Source organism: Artibeus jamaicensis, unplaced genomic scaffold (assembly GCF_021234435.1).
Source record: "Artibeus jamaicensis isolate MK-2021 breed Jamaican fruit bat unplaced genomic scaffold, CSHL_Jam_final contig_3152, whole genome shotgun sequence".
In the NCBI taxonomy this organism is placed as follows: Eukaryota; Metazoa; Chordata; class Mammalia; order Chiroptera; family Phyllostomidae; genus Artibeus; species Artibeus jamaicensis.
Window position 1 is genome coordinate 2577463 of NW_026521729.1, and position 6682 is coordinate 2584144.

The following is a 6682-nucleotide window of genomic DNA, read 5'->3' on the forward strand; positions in this document are numbered from 1 at the left end:
CAGTTCAAGTTAATGCCCTGCACTGTGCTCCCTGGGAAGGGAGGAGTGGGCGGGGAAATCTTACTTAGCCACTCAATTGTGTCAAAGTGCAAAGCACTTCTTTGGCAAAGAGACTGTTGTTCTTCATGGATGACCAGAGTTCAAGTTGGAACGTAAAGGATGGGTGGGAGGGTAAAGGCCAGCGAGGGTGTGGTGGCAGTGGCCACAGATGCCCAGTGGTGGGCGGGGGCAGCCTAGTGGGCACCACTGGGAGGGTTGCCGCAGCCCACCGTGGAGGCCTGGGGGTGGGGGTGGCTTTTAACCTTGGCCTGCAGGAAACAGTGTTCTTTCTTCCAGGTGCAGGTTGTTGAAAGGTGAATTTATTTACCCACCTAGCTGTCCATCCATCCATCCATCCATCCATCATCTCTATAATTATCTACCTATTTATCTGTGTGCATAAGTGGGGGTCTCTGTACCCCTGCTTTCATTGGTTCCTCATAACTCCAAGTCCGGCAAGCTCTCCACTGTCCCTGTGTTGAACCCCTTTGTTGGGGGCTCCCTCCTCCCCCAGCACTGACTTTCACTGTCCCTGCTGGAAAGGCAGTTGTCATTTCTCTGTCTCTGTCCCCTTTCCAGCTGCCACCTGCTGTTCCAGTGGGTAGAGGCCAGCTCGTGCCTTTAAGACATCATGTCACGTTTTAGAAGAACCCTCGGAGGGAGTGGGAATGTTACCGAACAAGAGGTCCAAGGGAGGGGCAATACAATATTTGGCCCACTTAGGGATGCCCAAAACTGCTATACAACAGGGGCCCCTCCCAAAAAAACAAAATACTAATATCTGCTGGGCTCTTCTGTCCGCTGCCAATTGGAAAGACATCTCTCAATGCCAGAGATTTGTGAAAAGGAAACAAAATGTTTATTTAATGCTATTCAGGCCTAATGCCTCCACTAAAATATCAAAGTCCTTTATGTATACACCTACACCCACACAGCGCTCCCTTCTCCCACTGTCCCAACTCCGGGTACCGTAAATCAGGAAAAGAACACACGTCTGTGTTTCAGGCCGCTGGCACCGTCAGCTGTGTCACTGTGCAGGATCTCGAGTTAATCCAAAGTACTGTGGTACCCTCTCATGGTCCACCGGCAAGAGTCCTTTGTACCCAGTTCCAGTCAAAATCTCTCTTGCTTTTCAGGCCCCGTGGCCAAAGGGGGCACCCCAAAGCCGCGTGGGCCTTTTCTACCAAAGCTGCAGGAGTCCGCACTCCACCAAAAGCATGTGGCTTTCTTCTTCACCTGGCTGCAGGGATCTCCATTCTGGCAAAGCTGCGTGGTTTTTCCCTTTCACCTGGGAAAGAGGGGGTCCGCACCCTGCCAAAACCACGTGGCTCCCTCTTTCACCTCACCAAGAGGGGGTCCTCACTCTGCTGAAACTGCATGGCTCTCTCCCTCAATGGCTGCTGTGTTTGGTTTTTAAATCCTTGCACCCATCTTCCTCTGTACCCGTATTTCCGACTCCTCCCAAGATCAGTTACACCTGCCAGTATTTCTGTATTAATACAAGTTTACTGGGCTGCCATCGTTAGTCTGGGCAGTAATCATCCCATGTCCTAGAGCCAATCTTCTCCAAGCCCCTACGCAGGCGCTGCAACTTGGGGTACCTGCCCCCAGTTACATCTTGGGGGAAGTGACTTCATCCCCCTAGCTCCAAGCCTGGCCACAGCCATTTAACATATCCAAGTGACCGCCAAAGGCTATAGATATGTTAAAAGATAATGCCATGGATTAGCTGCAAGGCTGTGTCTGTACAAAACAGCCCTGCATGTTCCTGCTCCATGTGTCCCTTCCCCCAGCTCACACCTGTGGGGGGGGGGGAGGGATGAGGACATCTTATATGTCTCTCCAATATTCCTATACACTTTGAATTCTGGACACCATTCCAAATCTTTTTTGGGGGGGCCCCCTGGCTGCACCCTGTATCAGGAATAAATACAAGGGTCCAAGTCTTCTTTAATAGGAGGCGGAGAACTTCTTTTTTAAACAAAAACAGTATTACATGTGTTTCTACACTTCTTCCTTTTTATTGAATTTGTTGGGGTGACGTTGGTTAATCACGTTGCGTGGGTGTCAGGGGTACAATTCTGTAACCCGTCCTCTGTACGCCGCACTGTGCGTCCCCCACCCCGAGTCAAGTCTCCGCCCATGGCCTTGTCTCCCCTCACCCTCCGCCTGCCTCCCCACTCCCCCCCCCCCCGCCCTGCTGTGTCTTCTCCTTTTGCTCAATCCCTTCACACCCAGAACGGAGACCGCTCTGCGTGGCGTGGACCCAGCTCCCACTAGGAGATGCACAGGACCCACACCCACGGATAGGTTCTCCTGTGGGGCATCAGGCCCGAAATGTGCCTGGGCTGCTTTTTGCAAAAAGCTCCCTCACCTGGATTTGTGGCAAACATTTACTGCAAAGTAACTTCCTAAACTCCATGCTAAACCTTCCAAGGAGGAGGGTGATAACTGGTTCAACCACTTTTGCCTTTTCATTTGCAAATATCCCTCTTCTGTGATGTGATTAGCAGTACTGGCTCCTTTGTTTTCTGTAAAAGGTAACCATCTAAAGCAACCTGTGCATAGTAAATGAGGACCATCAAGTAATGTGAGCAGAAACCCAATGAATGCCGGTCACGGCAAGGGCTGAGGCTTTCGCTCCCCTTGAGAGAAATGCTATGCTGTCCCTCTTCCTCCACCGGACTCGGTCGTCCGTGTGAATGTCTCATTCCATCCACAGTGATGCCAACACTGGGGGCAGGCGTCCACATCAGCACCCGCCCACCCTGCCAACCCGCAGCTGCCAGCCAGCGCTCTGTCTAGAACCCTTCTGACAGCCGCATCGCAGGCACACTCAGTAGAGTGCTAAGCATGATTTGTTTACTCTTTGTGATCACCAGGTAATCTCACCACCGTGGCTGCAACATCAGCTTGGCCAAGGAGACCCATCCAACACACACAGCTTGGAGCTCCTTCACAGTCACTCCCGGAGGGGGAATAGCTGGGGCAACGGCGAGGACACGTTGCTACATGCGGAACTGGAAAGGCCCTTGGCGCCTGTGGATGGGACAGGGAGGCCAGGGGCTGGCTCCTCTTTCTCCCTCGTGCACCTGTGCCCACCCCTGTTTGACCCTGACCCACATCCACAGAAAGACAAGTAGGCACAGGACAGACCGTGATGGGGGGATCTCAAAGGGTGACATGTTCCCTGTGACTCCTGTGACCCAATGTGGCAACTGAGGGCCAGCATCAGTCATCCTGGCACCTGCAAACCTTCGTGCCGCCCGGCACTTCGGAGATGCTGTGTCATCATTCTCGCCGAGGCCTGCAGGGGCTGCCAGGCCCAGCCCTCACACTCAGCAAACTCAGCTGTTTCTGGAAGGGAGGGCTCACCTTTCTCCTGCCTCCCGGGAGTGTTGGGGAGCTTCCTTTTCAAGGCTGCCCTCTTGACCTCCCCAGTGACTCACCTGTCTCTGTGCGATTCTACTTTGGGAACGGCCCTTATATTGTGCCATTCTCCTAATTAAAGCGTTCCCACCGCTCCCTGTTGTTCTAGGTGAGAGGCAGCCTGGCTGTTCGTCACTGGGCACTCAGGCCCTCTGTCCATTATTTACCTTTGCAGCCCCTGGTGACCTCGCTGAGAAGGCCCCCGGGCCCACTTTGCACCACCGCTGACGTCCGTCCTCTGCTCCTCCAAGTCTTGTCACTTCATGCCCAGGATCATCAGGGGACAGTGGGGACAGTTTGGGGTGCTGACAAACTCAGGCAACTCTTGGGGGAAGAGAACACACGACACTTCTTCAGTTCGAAGTCATGTGTTCGCCCAGATGTCTATAACAATATCCACAGTAGCAATTGGAGTTTGCAGAGTCAATTCCAGAACACAATTCAATCTTAACTTCCCTGGGTGTAAATTTTTACATGTCTTTCTGATTCACTCATTTCCCTTTCTTTATTCTTTAAAGACTGAAGAAAGGTTTCATAGACCAACTCTAGCCAGCCGGCACTGGGTTCGCAATCAGGCCCTTGTAATTTGAAGCAAAGAAATACAAAAGCTCAGTGTTTAGCAAAGTGTAATACATGTATTCCTGAAGTTATGCAAGGCTATTTAAGAGGGTGTGCAAATGTCAAAGCATTTATATAATGCCGATATATTTATCTTACTATGTCCTAGAAAAAAAAATCCCTCCCATCAAGTCCTTGATTGAACTGATATTATTTGTGGTGGGAATTGCTAGCTGTTCCTTAAAATCCATCCTGCCCTCTGTGGTGCACAGTGGGACCACATTTCCCAGCCTTCCTTGCCGTCACACTGGCCACAGGGTTCCGTGCTCTGCAGTGGAATGTGAGTGCAAGTGAGGAGTGCCACTTCCAGACCTGGCCCACAGCGCTGTCCCCCCAGTGTTCACTGCTCCACGCCTCCCCGCCCCGTCACTGCAGCTGACCAGGATGGACACCCACGACATTCAAAACCATGAGGTACAGCTGGCAAAAGCCACCGCCACCGTGTAGATCAGGGGTCAGCGCCTCTGACCCATGTGCCAAATCCAGCCCAGCACCTATTTTTAAAATGAAGTTTCGTTGAAACACAGGCGGGCCGTCTGCCGGGCCGCAGTCTGGGTTGCTGATCCTGCATCGGCAGTGGTGCAGAGTAGCCACAGAGACCGGGTGGCCTGGAGAGCCTGGGATACTTACTGGCTGGCTTTACAGAAAACGTGGGCTGATTTCCTGGTAGATCCCTAAGCAACCGTACGGCACAGCAACACCCCAGTTCTTCTGATAAGCAAGAAAGAAACCATTGGAAGTCTGGGGCTCTCGCTGCCGCAGTTCACCCTCATTTCACAATCTGTGCTCACTCAGCAGGAGCTAAACTAGGAGGCCCCATGTGATTGCCCAATGGAGATACCTGCGTGCCAGCTATCTGTGCCATCTCGCATGACCTTGGATGCCCATGGCCAGGTCCAGTGGGCTCCTCGCCAGGCCCCAGGCCCCGGCCAGAGTGCCACACACGTGCTCTGTCTCTGTACATCCTGGGTCCAGACTGACCCCAGGGAGTTACCACCTAGTCACGACACAGCATCTAGGGCCTTGAGGTTAGCAAACATAATGGGACTGATGCCCGGGGGCCTGAGCGTAAGAGGGGAAGTGCTGTCTGGGGCTCAGTGAAGCGCATTGGCTATAGTAAGGACAACCCTCGAGTAAGCCAGTGCCAGGCTGCCGGGCTGGCGGCCGTGACGGTGGACTAGGCGGCCTGCCCTCGTGGTACTGCCTACCCACACTTTGCATTCCCCACTGCATAACTCATTTTTGGGTACGCACTTTTGTGAATCAATTACGGATGACAGGACTCACAGTTCCACATCCACCTTTTATTTTTACCACTGTTTTCACTTTTAAAAATGCAAGGACACATTTGTCGTGCTTACTTTTATTCATGAGAAGTTATACAGGTCTTTCATGTATGGAAATGATATCAATTTTCTTTTTGAATGAGTGTGCTTAAAGTACAAAGAATCTGCCCACTTAAGGAAAACTGCTGCTAATAGTACAGATGGTATGCTGAAATGGCAAAAAAAAAAAAAAAAAAAGGGAGGGGTGTTAGTGTGGGAATAACTGAGGTCCCAGAGATGCTGTGCGCGTCCGGGCTCCATGGGAGAATGTCCTAGACTCTGACTCACAGATGCCGGTCCAGGGTGGACAGTACGGGAGAGGTTACCGTGCCCAGAGCCGCACTCTGCCCCTCCCTACTCCCTTCCGGAAGGGAGCCCCCAGCGTCACCCAGTGGGCTTCCCAGCCTCTGGTCCCCCAGTGCATTGTTCTCCACCACGAGGTCCATGCTGATTGGCACCGTGAGGGATGGGCAAAGCCCAGTGGAGGGCACAGCGGGACATGGGCTCCCACTCGTCCGGCAATTGCTCAGGTGTGTGCTCTCCCTATATTTCTTGAGTGAATTGATGGAGATGGAGAGGCTGGGGGGCTCCTTTGGGACCCCAGGGGTGTCTTCTCTCCTGAGACCTGTCCAGCCACTTAGGAGTAAAGGCCAGTTCTGAGGGTTTTCCCCTCTAGATCATGTTTCCACCTGGGAACCTGAGAAAAGCCCCCCCCCCACCCCGGGGAAAAGCCATATTTCCAATCAGGAGCCACTGAAACATGAAGTGCTGTATCATTTACAGCTTCAGGCTTGGTGTGCTCCAGCTCCACCCATCACTTCTGCAGAGTCACCGTGAGCCAGGAATGGGCTTTCTGGAGGCAGCCAGACACTGGCAAGGTCTAGGAGGGGCCGCCTCCGTTTGTGAAAGGGACTGGTGTCCCAAGCAGGCATGTGACCGAACAGTGAGACCAGAGGAATAACTCACCCTTACGTGCCACATTTTGCTAAGACAGCATCCTGCAGTCTCCCTAAACGAACAGCCAGGTCTGTATTCCCAGGCTGCAAAGGCCAGTGTGTGTTTGTGTGCGGAACAAAACAGCCTCTTTGCTTAGAAGACAACCCAGGCTTCCCCATGTGGCAGATTCAGGTGCCTGCAACGGTGTGCTCTTTATGACCTGTGTGTTCTCCTCGGGGAGAGGGAGGAGTTCCAGCCCAGGTCAGTCTCTGTAGAAGCAGTCACCTCTGGTGACTGACTCTAACGCCGTCAGAAAGTCGCACCCCCGCCACAGG

At 52.8% G+C, this 6682-nt stretch overlaps 1 long non-coding RNA gene across 1 annotated transcript; it reads right to left on the minus strand.

Moving 5' to 3' along the window:
• Positions 1-2242: 2242 nt before the first annotated feature.
• On the minus strand, positions 2243-4842 carry LOC119046485 (uncharacterized). Its single transcript, XR_005081989.2, has 3 exons — positions 4717-4842; positions 3636-3792; positions 2243-3078 (listed from the first exon to the last, which is right to left on the minus strand). It is a non-coding gene; the product is annotated as an uncharacterized LOC119046485 (long non-coding RNA).
• Positions 4843-6682: the final 1840 nt, after the last annotated feature.